The following is a 23,467-nucleotide window of genomic DNA, read 5'->3' on the forward strand; positions in this document are numbered from 1 at the left end:
GCCCACTGACAAAGACATGAGCAGCCCATAATTGAAGGGTAGGTTATTGGTAACAGTGAGAGATAGCACATCACAAATTAAATCCGGAAAATCACATTGTGGAAAGTATATGAATTTATTTGCATTCTGCAGAGGGAAATAAGTATTTAATCCCTCTGGCAAACAAGACCTAATACTTGGTGGCAAAACCCTTGTTGGCAAGCACAGCGGTCAGACGTCTTCTGTAGTTGATGATGAGGTTTGCACACATGTCAGGAGGAATTTTGGTCCACTCCTCTTTGCAGATCATCTCTAAATCATTAAGAGTTCTGGGCTGTCGCTTGGCAACTCGCAGCTTCAGCTCCCTCCATAAGTTTTCAATGGGATTAAGGTCTGGTGACTGGCTAGGCCACTCCATGACCCTAATGTGCTTCTTCCTGAGCCACTCCTTTGTTGCCTTGGCTGTATGTTTTGGGTCATTGTCGTGCTGGAAGACCCAGCCACGACCCATTTTTAGGGCCCTGGCGGAGGGAAGGAGGTTGTCACTCAGAATTGTACGGTACATGGCCCCATCCATTCTCCCATTGATGCGGTGAAGTAGTCCTGTGCCCTTAGCAGAGAAACACCCCCAAAACATAACATTTCCACCTCCATGCTTGACAGTGGGGACGGTGTTCTTTGGGTCATAGGCAGCATTTCTCTTCCTCCAAACACGGCGAGTTGAGTTCATGCCAAAGAGCTCAATTTTTGTCTCATCTGACCACAGCACCTTCTCCCAATCACTCTCGGCATCATCCAGGTGTTCACTGGCAAACTTCAGACGGGCCGTCACATGTGCCTTCCGGAGCAGGGGGACCTTGCGGGCACTGCAGGATTGCAATCCGTTATGTCGTAATGTGTTACCAATGGTTTTCGTGGTGACAGTGGTCCCAGCTGCCTTGAGATCATTGACAAGTTCCCCCCTTGTAGTTGTAGGCTGATTTCTAACCTTCCTCATGATCAAGGATACCCCACGAGGTGAGCTTTTGCGTGGAGCCCCAGATCTTTGTCGATTGACAGTCATTTTGTACTTCTTCCATTTTCTTACTATGGCACCAACAGTTGTCTCCTTCTCGCCCAGCGTCTTACTGATGGTTTTGTAGCCCATTCCAGCCTTGTGCAGGTGTATGATCTTGTCCCTGACATCCTTAGACAGCTCCTTGCTCTTGGCCATTTTGTAGAGGTTAGAGTCTGACTGATTCACTGAGTCTGTGGACAGGTGTCTTTCATACAGGTGACCATTGCCGACAGCTGTCTGTCATGCAGGTAACGAGTTGATTTGGAGCATCTACCTGGTCTGTAGGGGCCAGATCTCTTACTGGTTGGTGGGGGATCAAATACTTATTTCCCTCTGCAGAATGCAAATAAATTCATATACTTTCCACAATGTGATTTTCCGGATTTAATTTGTGATGTGCTATCTCTCACTGTTACCAATAACCTACCCTTCAATTATGGGCTGCTCATGTCTTTGTCAGTGGGCAAACTTACAAAATCAGCAAGGGATCAAATACTTATTTCCACCACTGTATATATTGATTTTATGTGCCATTCTGTGTTTTATCAATATAGGGTGTTGAAATCAAATGTACACATACAATGACATCTGTTATTTTTATTTCACAATTGCTCATATTTCACTTTCTTATTTCACTATTGTTAATTTCATACATATGTATTATGATTGTCGCATGATGTATCATTCTATGTATCAATATATATATATATATATATATGTACTTTTTATGTGCACATAGATATACATACTACATAGGAGTTTGGCTGCAATCCAACCACTCTAGAAAAGTATACTGCTTTACGATATTCTTAGGTATGGTCTTACAGTTATATGGTTTTAATTATTTATTATTTTATTATTAATATTTTATTTATGATTATAATTTTTTATACATTTATGATTTAAAAAAAAAAGTATTTTATGTATTTGTTTATAGATCCCTGATGCAGGCCAGTAGGGCTGAAACACGACTCGTGTTGGGTCACTTTTTTGCTGTTTTTGAATAAAGAGCTTACTGAGGGCACCATCTGAGAGAGATTGTTTTTCTCAATTTTTTCGCTTGGCATTGATCTTCAGTGGAGAGGTTACCTTCTGTTGGAGTTGACAGAGATCTACCTGTATCAGAGATGGTTTTCCAGGGTGACGATGCAGAGGAACTGAAAGAAATCTTGGTGAACCTGAAAGATGTACTGAGCCAAATCAACAAATTAAAGAGTTGTAAATCACCTGGACCAGATGGTATACATGCCAGGGTACTGAAAGAGCTTAAATATGAAATTGCAGATCAGCTGTTAGTGATCTGTAACCTGTTGTTAAAATCATCATAGTACCTGAAGATTAGAGGGTTGGCCAATATAACACCTATATTTAAAATGGGATCCAGGAGAGATTATGGAAAATACAGATCAGTAAGCCTGATGTCAGTTTCTGCATGACCTGCTCCTTGGGTGAGCTCCTTATACATACATCCATGACACATGCCATCAAGAAAATATATAGTAACTTTTCCGGGAGACTGTTGACACTGCAATCACATGACCAGATCTTTCAAAGAGTGTGACAAGAAGATGGGGACCAAATAGAGAGTCTGTGAATAGAGAGACATAAAAATCACATAACCATTTGTACGCAAAGGTAATTATAAAATCAAGGAAATGCTTCCAATAGAGAATGTAACTTTTCCAGGAGACCACTAATGTCGCTATAACATAACCAGGTCTTTCAGAGAGTGAATTACAAAGATGGTGAACAAATTCTTCCAGGAGACTGCTGATGCTGCAATAACAGAACAGGTCTTCCAAAGAGGAAGATACAAAAACAGGGACCAAATCTGTGAATAGAGAGACATAAAAAGCACATAACCATTAGCACACAGCTCTCCTTCCCCTGCCATTGCTCCCAACAGCTTCTCACCACAGGTTTGGGGCATCAAACTAACCCTTCAATCTCAAAGCAGCAGTAGACCTAGGATCAATAGGAAAGACTAATTTTGACTTTTTGCTTGACCGTATCAACTGGTAAGTTTGGAAAAACATTGCTAACTATCAACTGCACTGATTGCCAGAGAACTAAGCAATAGCCATAGCATTCCCATCGCCAGATAAACCAGTGTTTACTTTAAGGATGCAAACTCTCAGAACGAGTATTGAATGCCCTAAGCAAACTTTCAGACTTATTTCTCCCCAGCCAGTTGGGTCTCCTTCCAAGATTTTAACAAATAAACATTATAATCATGATCATCCTACAGCAATTCTATAAAAATACAAACTTGGACATCTTAAATATTATACTTTATTTTGCTGGTAATAGTATGCACTGATGATCTTTGAATTTGTGTGGTTGTCAGGACATTGACATTGGGGGTCATTTTGGATTCTTCACTTTCTTATGGTTCTCAAATTAATCATCTATGGGAAAAACATTATTTAGAATGAGGCAATTGTGACTAATACTTTTTTTTTAACTCAAGATGCATTTTCACACTTAGTCCAGATGTTGATACTGCCACATCTGGACTAGTGTAATGTACTCTATTTAGGTTTTCCAGGGTTAAGCAATAAATATCTTTTACAACTTCAACTTACCCAGAAGACCGCTGTGAGGCTAATTTTTAGATTACACAAGTTTACCAGTGTATCAGGATTTATATCTCAGCTGCATAGGCTCCCATTGCAGAAAGGATATTGTTTAAGGTGTTTTGCTTGTTGTTTCAAATTATTTATGACTCTACATCACATTTATTAATAAATATATCTCCAATTCACTATTTGGTCACTGTCTCGTTTAAGGGATCAGCTTATCCTCTGTCCATCTTTTAGAAACTTACATTTTTTAAAGATGATTAACTCAATTTTTTCTGTTATTATAATTCCTGAATGGAATTCTCTCCTGTCAATAATTCGTTTGAAAAGGAATTATTTGACATTTTGCAAAATGCTAAAAACTTACCCTTTTGGTCGGGTTTAAATAATAGTTCTTATTTTTGCTGTGTTGTTTTAAATATCTGTATAATTTAGATCCTGCGCCTTTTGTATACCACGCTGAACTCAAGTTATGGGAACGCTGCTGTCAAGAAGTGTAGCATTGACATTAACTGTTTTACTTTGGGTACAGCTGCTCTTTGCTGCTCTTCCCTAGAAGAGGATGCTTTATTTATTTAATTTATTATTACGTTTGTATCCCGCGCTTTCCCACTCAAAGCAGGTTCCACGCGGCTTACATAGTAAAAGGAATACAGAATATTGTTAGCGAGGGTAAAAGTTAATTATACCAGAATAATAGACGAGATGAGTAGGTAGAAAAAGGCAATGGAGAGGGGAGTTAGGTGGGAGATGAAGTCTGGGTCAATGTTGTTATCATAGGGGCAGTGGCGTTCCTAGGGTGGCTTTAGGTGAGCACTTAGTATTGTCTGATGGTAAGGCCAGCCCTGTAAACTTCAGCTGAGGAGGGAAGAGAAAAGAAAGGCTCCATTTAGCATAAGCGGTGATTGGAGGTGAGGACAATGCTAGAAGTGTCATTTCAAAAAGGAAATGATGCAAAAGAAAACCAGAAATGTCATGAATTTTCTGTCATTTTGAAATGACAGCCCACCCCTAGTGAGAACTAGCAGGGGTAAAACTCAAGGAAAATTGTGGTTATGGAACGAGGGGTCATAGCCAAGTAGAGCAGTAGAGTGGCAGTCAGCTGTAACAGGGAAGTGCATTATTCAAAGTTTGGTGATTTGGGGAGGAATGGAGACTGTGGGCTGTAAAAATTAAAAATAGCTGTATCCAAGGCAGACAAATGAAAGCTTGTTTAAAAGGTCTCAAAGAGTTCTTTGAATTCATTGTGCTTTTGGAGCATTTGTTTTTAATATATTCACATCTGAGCTCCTGTTTTAAGCTGGCTCCATAGGAATCAATGGGGATTTTGTGAGAAGAAACCATCCTTTCTTAGAAAGAGTATTGCTTGGGAAATAGTTGTAATTTAATCATTTTAATGGCCACAAATTAGTAGTAGAGTCCTTTAGGAATCTATTTCAGAACTTTCAGGGGGGGGGGGGCGGGGGTATTATTTAATGGAGGACGCAGGTCTCTATAGTAATCAATAAAGAAAAGTGACAGCTGAGAGACAAGAAAATAAAAGCCTGAGAACAGAAAAATAAAACTTACTTTTTCTTACTGAGTGTTTGAAGGTTATTAATATCAGAACAGTATAAATTGAAATGTGAAAAATATGTTATCTAATTTATATCATCACTTTTTGGGACCTATATAATAGAGTATATTAATTTAACAGTTAGTGTGTGTTAATTGTCAAATTCAATATGTGGTAACAGCCAAACATTTGCATTAACTGTTAGGGCAGTCTTCCTTTTAGTTAATACCAAGGAGGTATTATTACTCTGCATTAAAAGCACTGCAGTAACTTTTCAAAATGATTGGGGGTGCACCACTCAAATTATCTCTGCCACAGAAATATAAAACAAATATGGCAGGTCATATGCATGACTCACCAGACAGTTTTTAAATGCAGTTACCTGTCAGTGCATAGCAGGCAGTGCACACAGAGAGATGATTAGAATGGCCAAAAGAAGAGTTGGGAACCTGTAAAAGTCCCACTTGTCTCTCTTCCTTCCCCATCCCCAAAACTTACCCACTAGGTTTACCCAACTGCACTCTTCTTCCTTGTTCATTGTTCTCAAGAAACTAAAATTAGCAAAATAAGAATTAGCTTTGACCAATAAATAATCACACTTTCCAACATATTTGTCACACAAAATTTTTAAAAAATACTGAGATTTGCAACGCTTGCTACAGTCACTACCTCTCCCCCCATTCATATTTACCAATCCACAAACATATTTACAGCAGAAAACAAAGTATGGATTGTAGCCCAAAGAAAAGATGATGTTTCACAGTCAATTTTCCAATTGAAGTTTGGTAAAAAAACTTAGTTTTAGAACTCTGTGGTCCTGATATTCAGCCGGCCCCGCCAGCTTCTCAAGTGAAGCATCAGTGCCAATTCTTACCTTTATTCATCAGTATTATCTATTTATGTAGCATCACTTAGAGGTCCTTTTATTAAAACGTGCCGAAAAATGGCCTGCGCTGGTATAGGCACGTGTTTTGGACCTGCGCAGTTCCATTTTTCAGCGCACCTGCAAAAAAGATCTTTGTTTTGTGGCCAATGGACACGTAGTAAAATTAAAACAAGCACACGTCCATTTTGGGCCTAAGACCTTACTGCCACCCATTGACTTAGCGGAAAGGTCTCACGCGTTAACTGGACGGTAATCATCAGCGTGTGTACACTGCTGATTACCGCCCAGTTAGCACCACACAGTAGAAAATAGAAAATATTTTCTGCTGCGCGTTTTGGATGCGCATCAAAAATAAATTATCACCCTGGGCACTCGGTAGCTGGGCAGTAGTTCTAATTTGATGTGCATTGGACACACATGGCACCTACTTGCCTTAGTAAAAGGACCCTTTAATTTCCATGGAGATGATATTCAGACTGTGGGAGTTAGCCCGGTTAACTCCTGCAGTCAATGGTGATGCCAGATATTCAATGCTGGGCCATTTCCTGTGACCATCATTGAATATCTAGTTTATTTGTGGTTGCTAAGAATATAGCTGGCCAAGTCGATATTCAGTGCTGACCAGTTAAGTTCATAGTGGCCAAAGATAAACCTGCTATTGACGTGACCAGATTTGGCCACCAAATTTAACTGGCCATCAGGGACAGCCCAAGACAATCTTCTGCCTGAGGCAAGGAATAAGTTACTGCCCCGGCTCCTCCTCCGTCACCACCTGCCATGATCTGACATCTCCCCTTTCCTTCCCCAACCCCCTTCCCCGAACATTCTTTTCTTGTTTTTCAAAAGATGGAGGCGGCAACAGCAATTCCCATAGGTTGCTCTGCTGCAGGTCCCGGCCTGTTCTCGCTACTTCCACGGCCCACCTTTGAGGAAACAGGAAGTTACATCATAGAAGCAGGCCACAGTAGAGAAAAGGGGCCAAGACCAGCAGCAGAGCAACCTATGGGAATAGCTGCTGCCGCAGTCACCGTCACCTTTTAAAAAACAAGAAAACAAAAGGTAAGCGAGGAAGGGGGTTGGGAAAGGAAGAGAGGGGGTGATGCTGCCACAGAGGAGTGCTGCCTGAGGCCCCTGCCTCAGTTGGCCTAATGGTAGGCACGCCACTGCCAGTAATGCGCTGAAAACGGCGGAGAGCCAGTTATATTGCATGATAAAATCGGCTATCGGCTAAGCGTTAACCTGGAATATTCAGCAGGAGACAGCTAGCTATCTCCCGCTGAATTTCACTGGATAGCCAGTTAAGTACCATTCAACCAACCAGGTGTCATTCCTAGCCAGTTAAATGGTTTTGAATATCGGGCAGCATATGTCTGGTGAGAGTACCTGGTAAACGTTTAAAGTTATACCTTCAATTTGGCAGACCTAATTTGAAATGCATAACATTGGTTTAGTGGGTGAATATTGCCGCTAAATGTTGCTGAATCAACCTTCACCCAAGTGCAAAAAGCCACAAAAAGTGGAAATAACATAAAAGATCCCACGGGATGGATAAAATAAAAAAAACAAGGAGTGGGAACTGGATCAGGCTCTTCAAAAACAGACTCTGGACACCAAAGTGAAATTATAAGTGTTTACTTAAGCTGACTCGACACAGTACCATGTTTCGGCACATACAGTGGGGGAAATAAGTATTTGATCCCTTGCTGATTTTGTAAGTTTGCCCACTGACAAAGACATGAGCAGCCCATAATTGAAGGGTAGGTTATTGGTAACAGTGAGAGATAGCACATCACAAATTAAATCCGGAAAATCACATTGTGGAAAGTATATGAATTTATTTGCATTCTGCAGAGGGAAATAAGTATTTAATCCCTCTGGCAAACAAGACCCAATACTTGGTGGCAAAACCCTTGTTGGCAAGCACAGCGGTCAGACGTCTTCTGTAGTTGATGATGAGGTTTGCACACATGTCAGGAGGAATTTTGGTCCACTCCTCTTTGCAGATCATCTCTAAATCATTAAGAGTTCTGGGCTGTCGCTTGGCAACTCGCAGCTTCAGCTCCCTCCATAAGTTTTCAATGGGATTAAGGTCTGGTGACTGGCTAGGCCACTCCATGACCCTAATGTGCTTCTTCCTGAGCCACTCCTTTGTTGCCTTGGCTGTATGTTTTGGGTCATTGTCGTGCTGGAAGACCCAGCCACGACCCATTTTTAAGGCCCTGGCGGAGGGAAGGAGGTTGTCACTCAGAATTGTACGGTACATGGCCCCATCCATTCTCCCATTGATGCGGTGAAGTAGTCCTGTGCCCTTAGCAGAGAAACACCCCCAAAACATAACATTTCCACCTCCATGCTTGACAGTGGGGACGGTGTTCTTTGGGTCATAGGCAGCATTTCTCTTCCTCCAAACACGGCGAGTTGAGTTCATGCCAAAGAGCTCAATTTTTGTCTCATCTGACCACAGCACCTTCTCCCAATCACTCTCGGCATCATCCAGGTGTTCACTGGCAAACTTCAGACGGGCCGTCACATGTGCCTTCCGGAGCAGGGGGACCTTGCGGGCACTGCAGGATTGCAATCCGTTATGTCGTAATGTGTTACCAATGGTTTTCGTGGTGACAGTGGTCCCAGCTGCCTTGAGATCATTGACAAGTTCCCCCCTTGTAGTTGTAGGCTGATTTCTAACCTTCCTCATGATCAAGGATACCCCACGAGGTGAGATTTTGCGTGGAGCCCCAGATCTTTGTCGATTGACAGTCATTTTGTACTTCTTCCATTTTCTTACTATGGCACCAACAGTTGTCTCCTTCTCGCCCAGCGTCTTACTGATGGTTTTGTAGCCCATTCCAGCCTTGTGCAGGTGTATGATCTTGTCCCTGACATCCTTAGACAGCTCCTTGCTCTTGGCCATTTTGTAGAGGTTAGAGTCTGACTGATTCACTGAGTCTGTGGACAGGTGTCTTTCATACAGGTGACCATTGCCGACAGCTGTCTGTCATGCAGGTAACGAGTTGATTTGGAGCATCTACCTGGTCTGTAGGGGCCAGATCTCTTACTGGTTGGTGGGGGATCAAATACTTATTTCCCTCTGCAGAATGCAAATAAATTCATATACTTTCCACAATGTGATTTTCCGGATTTAATTTGTGATGTGCTATCTCTCACTGTTACCAATAACCTACCCTTCAATTATGGGCTGCTCATGTCTTTGTCAGTGGGCAAACTTACAAAATCAGCAAGGGATCAAATACTTATTTCCCCCACTGTACATGCCTGCCTCAGGAGTCTTTTTTTCAGCACCATAGCAGCATTTTACATGATATTCACTATTTGATTCTTTCACCAATGATCTCTTTAAAGACCAGCTCACATTTATCTTACTATTTATTTATTTATTTATTGCATTTGTATCCCACATTTTCCCACCTTTTTGCGGGTTCAGTGTGGCTTACAATATGATATAAATGATGGAAATACAATTTGTTACAACTTGGTTATGGATTACATTGTGTAGAGTTAAGCGAGACAGTCGAAGTAACGTTAAGGAATATAACGATGGAACATAGACATTGAAATATTGGAAGGGGACAATGGGAGGCTTAAAGGCAATATTAAGGCATGAAGACATATGGTATACATGTTTCTCTGAGTGGAGGTATGAGTGATGTGAGATTACGGGGATGAGATTGCAGAAGTGGATGTATGATGCATTAGTGAACAGTGAGTGTGGACTTTATGTGTTTTGGCTCTTTCCGTAGATTTTTTTCGAAAAGATGGGTCTTCAATAATTTGCGGAAGGAAGCTTGTTCATGGATCGTTCTTAAGTTGCGCGGCAGTGTATTCCAAAACTGCGTGCTTATGTGAGAGAAGGAAAAATTCTAGACTTGGTCCTTAGTGGAGCACATGATCTGGTGAGGGACGTTATGGTACTGGGGCCGCTTGATAACAGTGACCATAATATGATCAGTTTTGACATCGACCTTGAAGTAACTGTACACAGAAAGTCAAATACGTTAGCGTTTAACTTTAAAAAAGGAGACTATGATAAAATGAGAAGAACGGTAAAAAAAAAAAACTTAGGGGGGCAACTGAGAGAGTAAAAACTGTACAACAGGCGTGGACGCTGTTCAAAAATACCATCCTGGAGGCCCAGGCCATACATATTCCGCGAATTAGAAAAGAAAGACAGAAGTCCAAAAGACACCTGGCCTGGTTGAAAAGTGAGGTGAAGGAAGCTATTAGGGCTAAAAGAAACGCCTTCAGAAAATGGAAGAAGGAACCGTCTGAAAATAACAAGAAACAGCATAAGGAGTGTCAAAGCAAATGCAAGGCGCAGATTAAGAAGGCCAAGAGGGAGTACGAAAAAAAGATAGCATTAGAGGCAAAAAAACAAAGTAAACATTTTTTCGGTATATTAAAAGCAGGAAGCCGGCAAAAGAATCGGTTGGGCCGCTGGATGACCGAGGGGTAAAAGGGGTGATCAAGGAAGACAGAGATGTAGCGGAGAGACTGAATGAATTCTTTGCTTTGGTCTTCACCGAGGAAGATTTGGGTGGGATACTGGTGTCGGAAATGGTATTTCAAGCGGACGAGTTGGAGAAACTTACTGACTTCACAGTAAACCTGGAGGACGTAATGGGGAAGTTCGGCAAACTGAAGAGTAGCAAATCTCCTGGACCGGATGGTATTCATCCTAGAGTACTGATAGAACTGAAAAACGAGCTTGTGGAGCTACTGCTAGTGATATGCAACTTATCCTTAAAATCGAGCGTGGTACCGGATGATTGGAGGGTGGCCAATGTAATGCCCATTTTTAAAAAAGGCTCCAGGGGAGATCCGGGAAATTATAGACCGGTGAGTCTGACGTCGGTGCCGGGGAAAATGGTAGAGGCTATTATTAAAAACAAAATTACAGAGCACATCCGAGGACATGGATTACTGAGACCAAGTCAGCACGGCTTTTGTGTGGGGAAATCTTGCCTGACCAATTTACTTCAATTCTTTGAAGGAGTGAACAAACATGTGGACAAAGGGGAGTCGGTTGATATTGTGTATCTGGATTTTCAAAAGGCGTTTGACAAGGTACCTCATGAAAGGCTACAGAGGAAATTGGAGGGTCATGGGATAGGAGGAAATGTCCTATTGTGGATTAAAAACTGGTTGAAGGATAGGAAACAGAGAGTGGGGTTAAATGGGCAGTATTCACAATGGAGAAGGGTAGTTAGTGGGGTTCCTCAGGGGTCCGTGCTAGGACCGCTGCTTTTTAATATATTTATAAATGATTTAGAGATGGAAGTAACTAGCGAGGTAATTAAATTTGCTGATGACACAAAGTTATTCAAAGTCGTTAAATCGCGACAGGATTGTGAAAAATTACAAGAGGACCTTACGAGACTGGGAGACTGGGCGGCTAAATGGCAGATGATGTTTAATGTGAGCAAGTGCAAGGTGATGCATGTGGGAAAAAAGAACCCAAATTTTAGCTACGTCATGCAAGGTTCCACGTTAGGAGTTACGGACCAAGAAAGGGATCTGGGTGTCGTCTTCGATAACACACTGAAACCTTCTGCTCAGTGTGCTGCTGCGGCTAAGAAAGCGAATAGAATGTTGGGTATTATTAGGAAAGGTATGGAAAACAGGTGTGAGGATGTTATAATGCCGTTGTATCGCTCCATGGTGCGACCGCACCTTGAGTATTGTGTTCAATTCTGGTCGCCGCATCTCAAGAAAGATATAGTAGAATTGGAAAAGGTGCAGCGAAGGGCGACTAAAATGATAGCGGGGATGGGACGACTTCCCTATGAAGAAAGACTAAGGAGGCTAGGGCTATTCAGCTTGGAGAAGAGATGGCTGAGGGGAGACATGATAGAGGTATATAAAATAATGAGTGGAGTGGAACAGGTGGATGTGAAGCGTCTGTTCACGCTTTCCAAAAATACTAGGACTAGGGGGCATGCGATGAAACTACAGTGTAGTAAATTTAAAACAAATTGGAGAAAATTTTTCTTCACCCAACGTGTAATTAAACTCTGGAATTCGTTGCCGGAGAAAGTGGTGAAGGCAGTTAGCTTAGCAGAGTTTAAAAAGGGGTTGGACGGTTTCCTAAAGGACAAGTCCATAAACCGCTACTAAACGGACTTGGAAAAATCCCAAATACCAGGAATAACATGTATAGAATATCTGTACGTTTGTGAAGCTTGCCAGGTGCCCTTGGCCTGGATTGGCCGCTGTCATGGACAGGATGCTGGGTTCGATGAACCCTTGGTCTTTTCCCAGTATGGCATTACTTATGTACTTATGTAAGGTTGACGCGTGTAGCGTCTTGTATTTCAGGCCCTTGCAATTGGGGAAGTGAAGGTCGAGGAAAGTTCAAGATGATCTTTTGGCATTTCTGGGTGGTAAGTCTATTAACTCAGACATGTAGACTACTAGATGCATTGTCAAGGACAAATGTGATTGTCAAGTATACTTATCAAGACTCCTGAGGCAGGCATGACCTATACAAGGTCAGTATGTTTTTAAGCTAAAGTCCAAATTTGTTGATGTCAAGAGAATGACTTTTCTTATTGTAAAATGTAGACGTTATTCTGACTTCAAGATGGTTGAATCTACCCCTCTGTTTTCATCTTGTAGTACATGGGACAGCACCACTGGTAAAAATAAAGTTTGAGAGGTGGGAGAGGGGTAGGAAGGGCTAACCATTGAATGAGATATAGAGAATCAGAGACTTTAAATTGATGATTTTTTGGAATTAGCTCTAGCCTTCTTAATTAATAGCTCAAGGTAAATAATGTTGTGGTACACTAGGCATTTTCCTGTCCCCAGAAGGATTACAATCGAGGGGTAAATATTCAGCTGGCGGCAATGAGGGTTTTGTTCACCACTGCAGGTGTTATTCCCGAATATCCAATACCAGGCCATGTCCAGGCTTCAGCATTGCAAGTTTCCAAGTTTTTCAGTATTTGCTACGGCATCCTACGGTAACCTTCAGGGTGGTTTACAATCTAAAATGATAGAAAAGAAAAAACAGAACATAACTAAAGGACAGGACACAAAAAGATAGTAGGGAGAGAACTACAATTGTGATAGTAAAGTGGGTAGAGCAAAACAATAGGATAGCTCTGCAAAAATCTGGCCAGTTCTAACCGACCACTCACAAAAAGGTAGTATTATTGATAAGCATCAGCAAATAAATAGGTTTTAAGATCAGCTTTATAACTCGCCAGAAAGGATTGTAACAGAGAAAATAGATCCTCTAATGTGCTCATGGACTAGTTAGTATACAGTAACTGGAAATGATAGGTTGATTCTGTTGAGCAGATCTTAATGTCTTATTTGGACAATAAGGAATAAGAAGGCGAAAGAGGTATAGTGGTTCATTGGAAGATAGGGTCTTATAAGTAGTAAAATATTATAAGTAACACGATGGGTCAGAGGTAACCAGTATGTATCTCTAAGATAGGATGTGATGTAATCATATTTCCCAACCTTTGCTATCAATCTGATTGCTGTGTTTTGGATGGTCTGAAGATGGTGAAGTACTTTGACTCTAAATCCCTGGTATAAGGAATTATAATATCTTAACTGCATAATAACCAAAGAATGGACCAGAATATTGATTGTATGGAACGGATTAAAGAGAGGTTGTAAAAACAGCTGCAGAAATTTGAGGACAAAAAGAAAGTTTATGAGGTGCCGACTAACACATGGCTGGTTAAGTCAGTATTCAGAACTTAACTGGCCATGGTTTGCTGCATAGAGTTTTATGTGGTCCCATTTATATGGTTATCCCAGCCGGTTAAGTGCCAACTCCGCTCCAGGAATGCCCCCAAAATAGCTGGCTTTCAATTAGGCACTAATTGCTAATTTTCAGTGGTGATAAGTGGTTAAGTGCCACTGAAAATTAGTGGATAGCAGAGCACTGAACATGCGATTTAAACAGTCAGCGGCCATTTCTGGTCAATTAAATTGTTTTAATATTGACCAGCTAGTGCCTGAGGCAATGGATGGTTAAGTGATTTCCCTGCTAAATGTCTCATGACTTTATAAGAGGTAAAAATCAAATATTTAGTTTAAGAATTTTCTAGTAGTGTCTTTCTAAATCTTATCGCTGAACTGTGTGTGTTTTGTAAAGACTGCACACCACAGAGGATTCCGCTTTCTTTAAAAGACAGAAGGTCTTCCCAGTTTATTCCTCCTCCCTGCCTGGAATGCCCCATCTGCATACCAGAAAATTGTGCATTTTTTTAATCAGGCATTTTCACTCCTGCTCCACCAAAAGAAGGCAACTGTCCCATGAAGAAAGTTAACCAAACCCAGTCAAATGATCCCCTTCCTCCGGTAGTTAATCTATCTCACTTTCAACTGTCAATCTCATGGTGTTAGAAGGATGAAGCATTGTGCACACACAGCTACCGAAGGATAGATATATGGTGAACTTCTTTCAGCAGGACTAATTCCTTTGGCTCTGGGGAGCACTGAACCAGAAATTCACTGAACAGGTGAAAAGCAATGAAAACAAACACGGGAAACTAACTGGGATGTTAAGCATTGTCTGAGCACTCATGAGCTATACAAGTACTGTACACTTCCAGCACAGGCCTCAATTTGGGCCTGATTCACTAAGGCTTTTTGCCCAATTTGTGTCTATGAAAAAACCCCCCAGAAACAATGCAAGAAAGACAAGAAGCAAGAAAAATTCCTCCTGTCTGTTGACTAGGGTCAGACTTTGAGACTTTCTCAGGGTGAGAGCTGGAAAGGGCAGTGGTTATTCATGGAAGAAAAATCAAGGACACCGCGGGGCCCTGCTTACTAAGCATTAATGTGCGTTAACTGTATAAATGCCCATAATATTTCTGTGGGCGTCTATGCAGTTAGCACGTACTAATTTTTAGCATGTGCTAAAAACGCTAGCGTACCTTAGTAAACAGGGCCCTTCATTTCTTTTATGCTCACTATTTTCTGCTTTGTAAACCACCTTGACCTATTATGGATTAGGTCGAGGTATGTCAAGATTTAATGAACGATAAATAAAACAGTAAATCACAGAGTGAGTTTGGCTGGCCAGTTTAGATGGTTATCAAAGTTAATGCTAGCCACTTAAATTTCTCCTCTTGATCTAACCCTATCCTTGGGTCTGTCCTAAACATTTGGCCACCTAAAGTCAGCCACTTTTTGAAAATGAAGGGGATAACTTTCACTGGCAAACTGCTCAGCAGAGAGAACTTTCAGAGGCATCCTTACTTGGCCAGTAAGATCCTTTTGAGAAATGGCCTATTAATTAACCAGTAAAAACAGAAACTATATGCTTGGCATCAGAAAATCCATTAATATTATTCTGAATATTTTTTTTACTTTCTAAGACTTTATTAAACATGGAGTTGAAATATATATTTAGTAGGAGCCATGTGCTGTTTCTTTTTCACTTTTATGTTTCTTACAGAAAATGTGATGACTCCAATGCAGTAAATGTGACGAAAGCCATAAGAAATTATTGGGCCCTTGGGGTTTAAAGCCATATTAAGGGCCCCTTTTACAAAGCCATACTAGTGATTCCCATATATCAAATGCTTCGAAGACCATAGGAATTGAATGAGCTTCTTCAAATTTGCTGCACCAGAATTGCTAGCGCGTTTTCGTACAAGGAGCCCTAAATCATTAATCTCCAGAAAAAGTAGCTTTCATAGTATCATAGAGGTATATTTTTAAAGTACTTAGACCTGTGTTTACAAAGGCAAACTATAGGCATGTTAGCATTTTTAACGCACGTTAATGGTTGGCATGCGTTAAACGTTATCACACCTATAGGAATGTATTGGCATGTTAGCCTTTAACATGCCTGAAATTTAAAGGCACATTAAAAACGCTAATATGCCTTAGTAAACATATACCTTAGACTTACAAAGTTACATGGAGGGGCATTTTCGATATGACATCTAAGTCCGACTTTAGATGTTTTGCAAAAAACGTCCAAAATCTGAATAGGAAAGAAGTTCATTTTCAAAAAAAGAAAAATGTTACTGTTTTTGAAAATACTGTTTCTAATAAGGTATTGTGCTTTGGACGTTTAGTTTTTTGGTCCATTAAAAAAAAAGAAAAGAAAAGAAACGTCCAAGTGAAAAACGTAGAAAATCAAGCCATTGGGATGTAGGAGGGGCCAGCATTTTTAGTAGGCTGGTCTCCCAGACATTCCAGGAGATGAATGGGGAACCCTAGGGGGCACTGCTGTGGACTTAAAAAACATGCTCCCAGGTACACATCTCACCATTGCTCCCCCATCTTGTCTGCTGAAACCCCCAAATCCACTGCCCACAACTGCACACCACTATAATAGCCCTTATGGGTGAAGGGGGCACCTATATGTGGGTACAGTGGGTTTCTGGTGAGTTTTGAGGGCTCATAGTTTCCCCCACAAATGTGACAGGTAGAGGGAGATAGGGACCAGAGTCCCCCATACCATGGTGCACTGCACTGACCACTACATTACTAACCACTGGGGCTGATTGGGGGGGGGGGGGGTCACTCCTGATTCCCTCCAGTGCTCATTTGGTCATTTAGGGCACCTTTTTGTGCCTTATTTTTTATAAAAACAGGACTAGCTCAAAACGTCTTAGTTTTAGTCCTGGGCACATTTGTTTTATTCCATTATGTTTGAAAACATCCAAGTGTTAGGAGTGCCCAGATCAAGCCCTTAACATACCCCTGAGACACACCCTTGTGATTTGAATACACTTCTGATGGACTTCATAGAAAAACGTCTAAACATTGGTTTTAAAAATACCAATTTGGACGTTTTTGTGAGAAAAACATCCAAATGGAGATTTGTGCTACTTTTTGGATGTTTTTCTCTTTGGAAAATGAGCCCCGTGGTAACCTATGGAAAACTGTAAGTATACAGTAAGTGTTTTGAAAATAAGCCCCATAATAACACAATAAATGATGGCAGATAAAGACCTGAATGATCCATCCAGTCTGCCCAACAGTCATACTCATGATCAAGTCATGATTAAACCAACAATGAATATGATATAAAATACCTAATCATTGTCTCTCTTTGGCATTTCTGGGACATAGACCATAGAAGTCCACCTGGCCCTGTCCTTAGGTTCTAACTACTGAAGTTGCTACTGAAACCCACTCCAGCCTATTCAAATCCATCATGTCATTTGCAGGACACAGACTATAAAACTGTGCCCAGCACTATCCTCACATTACAAAATTACTGAGGACAATGTCGGGCAGACTTTTATGGACTAGAGCAATATGTTATCTGGCTCAACAAAAACTGTTGACATAAAAGATAATAATAATAATATTCTTAGAAGATAGTATACTAGGATGCTAGGGAAGTAACTTTAGAAGGGTTAGATATCTTTTACAAGTCTATAGAGGTAATTTACATCTGTAAATGTTATTATGTATAAATAAATAAATAAATAATGATTTTAGGAGGGACGTTATCAATGTGGGCTACCATTAAGATGTGCTATTTTAGTACATTTCCCATCTTATGCAATGAGACTAATTATTAATAACTGGGGTTAACAGTAAAATAACTTATCTTAACAATAGCCCACATTGATAACTTCCTCCCTAAGTATCATTGCTTAAAATGGGACCTGTGCTAAAATAGCACAGCTTTGTGGTAAAATAACATGTCTTAACAGTATGCACAGACTTGAAGGAATCGTTTCCTGGGCATGGTTTGGGTGAACTTTTGAGGTACACTTATATTTTCTATTTTGCAATGGAAAAACCTGCAAATTTCACAAAATGAAAAAAAACTGTTTTGGAGCTTGCTTCCATAATTGCCCCCCCCCCCCCCCCCCCCCCCCTTGGATGTGCACTTTTTTCAATTCCTGGTCTTTTACATGTGAAGATGGAAAAGCTGCCGCTCACACATGCTGGCACTTGCACATACAAAACCCCATGTGATGCTGCTCTTGTTCTGGATATGGCTCTATATCTATCAAACACTTCTGCATATTACACAAAAGGCTCCATGCTCAGTAAGCCATTTGTAAAATATGATGCAGTTAACATTTCAACTTTGGATGTCCCTGTTCTGAAGTAGACAATACAAACATAATTGAGCTTCATACTTGCTAAAGATATGCTCTTTCTATGCTCTCTATATCAAATACTATACCATACATTTCCTTGGGAGGAAAAGGGAAGAAAAGGAATTACATTCTCTCGTGACAAATAAATTTAAAAGTGCATAGAATAATGCAGCAGAATGTGAAGACAGATTTTACCAGTCTCTTAATTAAGTGGTATTTTCCTATTCTCAGACATTCATATCATAACTGCACAACACTTTGTTACATCCAGTTTGTGGTAAGTGATTAGACCCACAGTGAACATAATTCTGTACATTTCTAATTTGCATGGTCCTGGTAACCCAGCAATGATATACAGATTTATGATGATTTATGATAATAAATGTAATATAGAAAACACTTGTTTGGAAGAAAACAGTACATTTAAGTAACATCATCTGCTTCTCTTTTGCAGATGGTGCCTTAACCTCTTACTGTCCTTACTCAAGTCGAACATGTTTTTGACTTCCTTTACTCTGAATATTCTACTTTTAACCCTTCTTTATCATCCCACTACTACTTACTCCCTCTTTTCAAATATCAATGAATATATCATCTTATCATTTTCCCCTGCATTGAAATCACAGCGCCTCTCACCTCCATGTGAAAGCGCTGCAGGCAACAGGGCAGCAGATCGCCTCCCTTCAGCCCTCCTTCCCTCCTTGTGTCCCGCCCTCGCGGAAGTTACGTCAGGGGGCCTGGCCCGGTAGCAGATGGTCCACGATGGAGGGCGGGTGGGACTGCGGCATGGAGCCCCCCTGGAGGCCCGGGGAATTTTGTCCCCCCCCTGCCCCCCCCCCCCCTATCGGCGGCTATGACAGTCTCTGTCCAGACTGGGCTTCACATTTTTCTCATGAGAGACTCCTCAGGAAATGTTCAAAAAGTCATGAGATAGGAGGCAATGCCTTATTGTGGATTGGAAAATGGCTAAAAGATAGCCAGTTACTCAACACTTCTCAGTGTAGGAGTGCTGTTCACCAGGCCACAGTCCTGATCTTCAACAGCATTAACCATTCAATGCCACTGAAAATTTTCGCTGACACTACTGGCACTATCTGGGCAGAGCTCGAGTGGTCCACATCTAAAACAGCAGTATGAAAGGAGTAGATCACGCAGGAAAGGGTCCTTTGAGAAATAATTTATTCATGTGAGATCTATAAAAAAGCCTGACACTAGCCGTGTTTCACCCATGCAAGGGCTATGTCAGGACCTAAAGTATTCAAGCGGTGTTTATAAGCCACTTCACCTGCTGGATCTTAGTGAACAGTGGTCATGACACAGGACATTTACCCCTGATGGAGCTTTAGTGAAACGGGGATTCCCTGTTGGGTATCAGAGACCCACTGGTTCCAGATATGAAGATATGCAGTATGAAGACAGTGTGAGATAAGTGGATTGAAATTATTCAACTGTTTGGGATTACAGTGACTGTGATTTATTTTCTTACCTGTGGATACACATGTGGTTGTTACTCTGTTTGGAAATTGAAGAGATTGGTGTACACTATAGTAAATGCAGTTTTTTTCTGACCTGTGATGGTGTGCTGTGCTCAATGCCTTAAACTTCAGTTGGCTTGAGTGGTAACACTGAGTTCTTTTTTCTCCACTTTTTTGGCATGTGCAGGTCAAATGGTTCCCTTTTCAGAGTTTATCCACATGTTGAATACTTAGCTTTTTGGTGCAGATTTTCTTGAAAAAGCAGTCTATGCCAAAAGATGGCAACCTCACACAGCATTTCAGGCACAGACTGCTTTTTACCAAAGAGGTGAAGTGGCTTGTAAACACCGCTTGGTTACTTTAGCCCTTGACACAGCCCTTTTGTGGGCAAAACACGGCCAGTGTCAGGCTTTTTTATAGACCTGACATGAATAAAGTATTTCTCAAAGGACCCTTTCCTGTGTGAACTGCTCTTTTCATGCTGCTGTTTTTGATCTTGTGGATCGCTTGCCCTATTGTTTCCATGGTCCACATCTGAGCCAGAAGTTATCCAGGTACCTCTGATATTTAGTGCCAGTACCTGGATAACTACCTGAATAATTTAGGACACAAGAACATAAGAATAGCCATACTGGGTCAGACCAAAGGTCCATCTAGCCCAGTATCGTGCTTCAAACAGTGGTTAATCCAGGTCACAAGTGGAGCATTTTTCCTAAGTGGCAGAAACCCAACTAGTAGCAACATTCCATTGCTACCAATCCTAGGCCAAGCAGTGACTTCCCCCATGTCCATCTCTATAACAGACTTTGGACTTCTCCTCCAGGAACGTGTCCAAACCTTTTCTAAACTCAGATATGCTAATCACTTTTACCACATCCTCTGGCAATGAGTTCCAGAAATTAACTATTCACTGAGTGAAAAAATATTTCCTCCTATTTATTTTAAAAGTATTTCCATGTAATTTCATTGAGTGTCCCCTGGTGTTTGAACTTTTTGAAAGAGTGAAAAATCGATTTACCTCCACCTGCTCCACTCAGGATTATGTAGACCTCAATCATATCCCTTTAATGCCGTCTCTTTTCCAAACTGAAGAGCCCTAACCTCTTTAGCCTTTCCTCATATGGGAGCAGTTCCATCCCCTCCATCATTTTGGTTGCTCTTATTTGAACCTTTTCTAATTCTGCTATATCTTTTTTGAGATACAGTGACCAGAATTGAATACAGTACTCAAGGTAAGGTTGCACCATGGAGCGATACAGAGGCATTATAATATTTTTGGTCTTCTTTTGCATGCCTATCCAAATAATTCCTAGCATCCTGTTTGCTTTTTTGGCCACCACCAGACACTGGACAGAAGATTTCAGCATATTGTCAACAATGACACCTATGTCTTTTTCTTGCGTGCTGACTCCTAAAGTGGGCTCTAGCATCAGATAACTATGATTCAGATTTTTTTCCTAATATGCATCACTTTGCATTTGTCTACATCTGCAATTTGGATGCCTAGTCTTCCAGTTTCCTAAGGTCTTCCTGCAATTTTTCACAATTTGCATGTATTTTGACAGCTTTGAATAGTTTTGTGTCATCTGCAAATTTAATTACCTCACTTATTGTTCCCATTTCCAGATCATTTATAAGTATGTTAAATAGCACCAGTCCCAGTACAGATCCCTGTGGCACTCCACTATTCACCCTCCTCCATTGAGAAAAATGGCCATTTAAATCTACCCTCTGTTTTCTGTCCAATAACCAATTCTTAATCCAAAGAAGGACTGGGGCCAACTATCCCATGACTCCTTAATTTTCTCAGGAGTTTCTCATGAGATACTGCCAGGCTTATTTTCGAAAGAGAAGGCGCCCATCTTCCGACACAAATCGGGAGATGGGTGTCCTTCTTTCAGGGTCACCCAAATCGGCATAATCGAAAGCTGATTTTGGGCGCCCTCAACTGATTTCCATCACGGGGACGACCAAAGTTCTCGGGGGCGTGTCGGAGGCATAGCGAAGGCGGGACTGGGGCATGCTTAACAGATGGGCGTCCTCGGCCGATAATGGAAAAAAGAAGGCCGTCCCTGACGAGCACTTGGCCGACTTTATTGGTCCATTTTTTCTTCTGACCAAGCCTCAAAAAAGTGCCTGAATTGACCAGATGACCACCGGAGGGAATCGGGATGACCTCCCCTTACTCCCCCAGTGGTCACTAACTCCCTCCCACCCTAAAAAAAACTTTAAACATATTTTTTGCCAGCCTCAAATGTCAGCAGTATGCAGGTCCACGGAGCAGTTTTAGTGGGTGCAGTGCTCTTCAGGTAGGCGGAACCAGGTCTACAGTTCCTACCTGTTACACTTGTGGTGGTAAATGTGAGCCCTCCAAAACCCACCCGAAACCCACTGTACCCACATGTAGGTGCCCCCCCTATGATAGTGGTTTATAATTGTGGGGAGTGGGTTTTGGGGGCTCAGCACTGAAGGTGAGGGAGCTATGCACCTGGAAGCAATTTGTGAAGTCCACTGCAGTGCCCCCTAGGGTGCTCGGTTGGTGTCCTGGCATGTGAGGAGGACCAGTGCACTACAAATGCTGGCTCCTCCCAGGACCAAATGGCTTGGATTTGGTCATTTCTGAGATGGGCGTCCTCGGTTTCCATTATGACCGAAAACCAGGGACGACCATCTCTAAGGTCGACCATCTCAACATTTAGGTCGACCATCTCTAAGGTCAACCTAAATGTTGAGAGTTGGGCATCCCCGACCGTATTATCAAAATGAAAGATGGACGTCCATCTTGTTTCGATAATACGAGTTTCCCCGCCCCCTCGCTGGAATGTCCTTAGAGATGGACGCCCTTAGAGATGGTCGTCCCCGTTCGATTATGCCCCTCCATGTGCACATAGTGTTGTCATTGCAAGTAGTATACCATGCCATACTTTGTATTGTTCAAATATTTTTAGTGCTCTAATTGCCTCCTGCTCATGTTTGATCTATTCTTACTGTACACTGCCTTGAGTGAATTCCTTCAAAAAGGCAGGAAATAAATCCTAATAATAATAAGGTACCGCTATTTGCACCAATGAAAATGTGGTGGAAATGCCCATGCCTAAATTTACACATGGAGCACCCTTATTCTGTAATTATGCATGTAACTCAAAACCACATCCAGCCCCGAAATGCCCATGACCATCTCCTTTCCATGCTCCCTTTTTTGAGCTACGTGTAAATTTTAGGCGTGGATTATGCACCTAACTTTATACACGTAACACTCAATTAAATCTAATTAGTGCCAATAATTGCTTGTTAAGCTAATTATTGCCACTAATTGGGTTGTTATCTTATTAAATTGCGTATACAAATCGGCATGTGCCTAAATTTGCACACGCAATTTTCAGCAACCTTTACAGAATCAGGGGGTATATGTCTATGATAATTTCTTTCCAGATTTCTGTTGGGTTGAAAAGGGTATATAAAGTGAAACCATACTGCAACTACGGCACTAAGATAAGTGTTTGTACTTTTGACATAGTCATTAAAGTTATATCTACATATGACATTAACAGAGGTTTTTTAGCCAATGAATGATGATTCCATCCCGTTTTAACATGTTCTGAATCGGGAATACAGAGGCTTTTTCCTCCAGTAATACAAGCGATAATAGCCTCATCATATCTGGCCAATTCAGGTGATTAAATATCATTTATTTCAAATACTGTGGCCATATCCAACCATTTGTATTAGGGTTGAAAAGAATAACAGGAATTTTTGTTAGAGGTGTGGGCAGCTGGTATTTATAAATAAATCAGATCATAAAATACAGCGACTTATCTGCTCAAACAACATTGGCTTTTTCCACGTACTATACATTGTCTAACACTAATTA

Source organism: Microcaecilia unicolor, chromosome 1 (assembly GCF_901765095.1).
Source record: "Microcaecilia unicolor chromosome 1, aMicUni1.1, whole genome shotgun sequence".
Classification (NCBI taxonomy): domain Eukaryota; kingdom Metazoa; phylum Chordata; class Amphibia; order Gymnophiona; family Siphonopidae; genus Microcaecilia; species Microcaecilia unicolor.